The following is a 1,718-nucleotide window of genomic DNA, read 5'->3' as shown; positions in this document are numbered from 1 at the left end:
CTACAAAGTCTTCCGATAAACGGAAGACGTTCGACACGTTGTCCTCTACATTTGTGTTTCTACAACAGGCAATTGCCGTCCATTCAACAAAGTTTCATATAAGTTTCCTTTAACTTATACTTTTAACTTAAACTTTCCTTTAAGTTTTTTATTCTGAATGTAGAGCACTTGTTCTGCGCAAGTTAAAAGATGGTTTTGGAAAAATGCTTTTCTGTTTATTGATTTAGTGATATCCTTCGTGAACCACATAACGTGAATATATAACAATGCGTTTCCGATACCAACAAAAGCCGCATATAATGGTATTGTTTTCAAATACAAAGAAAGTATATTATAGCCCACTAAGCTCTGTAAGACCTAGTAGTTATCTTGTAGAATTCAAAGATCTAGAGTCCGAGTCATGGTTTGATGTTGAACACGCATTTCTGCCATAAATTCGACCCTGTAAAGAACAGAGTGATATATATGGTTTTCTTCAGAGCTGGAAGGTGAGCATCTCACAAGAACGTGACTACTGATGTATAGCATTAGGAAACTGCATGATATGGCATCCCTGAGCATATAACATTTGGGTCGTCAGGAAATCTTGATCAGCATAACTATAGGGGAGGCGTCAAGCAAACCCTTGCAGCACCACACAAGTCTCAGGAACGTTTTTTCTCTTAATGAGATTATTTTATGTCGTGCTAACACATTTTAGGTGGCAACATCGAGCTGAAAACTGTAGCTAAAGAAGAAACCACCATTAGTGGCAATTGAGACCAATTATATTCAAGAAAAATCTAAAGGGTTGGCAACGTTAATTAAACCTCGATACAGACATTGACCAACAGTTCCACTACGGCACATTTCATAAGGTATGATGATAAAGCTGCCATGGCTCCCAATGGAACAACAATCTTTCTCGGGTCCAGTTAACGTGGACACACTACACACGCAGTAGGACTGACTCTCCAAAAGATGCTTAAAACAAAGAGTATGGAGTATTTATTTTAACTGTGACTTACTAGGTCACTGGATGCGGAGTTGTGTGTATCTTTTCATAAGTGGGAACCTCGTGTGCAAATACTGTCCCTGCTAAAATACTGCTAAAACAAATGTAAGAAGGTTAATTCTAAGCTATGGTGACTAGTTTAAACTAGTAGTGCCTAAATTGGTGTGATCACCACTCAGGCAGACAGAGAAGCCAACTTTATCTAGAAGAATAGTGGCTAGATCATACAATCATATGCTTCATATCACGTTCTGAGTAAATCTACTACTACTTTAGCAAGTTGATATTAACTTTGTACTCATGTGTTTGTAACAAGTTGTCTACATTCATTGATTTCTTAGGGAAGGACCTGCTTTGAAAGTTGCCAGTCTGCAGAAAAACTCCAGATCCATATAGACTGGATTTAAAACAATTAAATGTTCGTGCATACATGTTGAAAAGAAGGTTGTGTTGTCTCCAAAAATGTTTCAGATGCAGTTTAATGCATTGTCACTGTGTGCTATAATGAAAAAATAGACATAAGAAATACGCTTTTATGTGCCCAGAAATTAAGTGGAATTTGCTCCAAACGTTATCTAGCTGAGAGATGTCATTGTGATGGCAAGATATGCAGTTATGTCATCGAGTTAGTCAGCTTTTAACTAGAGTTATCTTCAGTACAGTAATTGGAATCAGAGGTATACTAAACAGTTGTATAGCTGACATCACTGTATCTGCCCCATAT

The sequence above is a fragment of the Limulus polyphemus genome, unplaced genomic scaffold, assembly GCF_000517525.1.
Source record: "Limulus polyphemus unplaced genomic scaffold, Limulus_polyphemus-2.1.2 Scaffold640, whole genome shotgun sequence".
Classification (NCBI taxonomy): domain Eukaryota; kingdom Metazoa; phylum Arthropoda; class Merostomata; order Xiphosura; family Limulidae; genus Limulus; species Limulus polyphemus.
The sequence above is the reverse complement of the archived record's forward strand: the minus strand, read 5'-3'. Positions refer to the sequence as shown.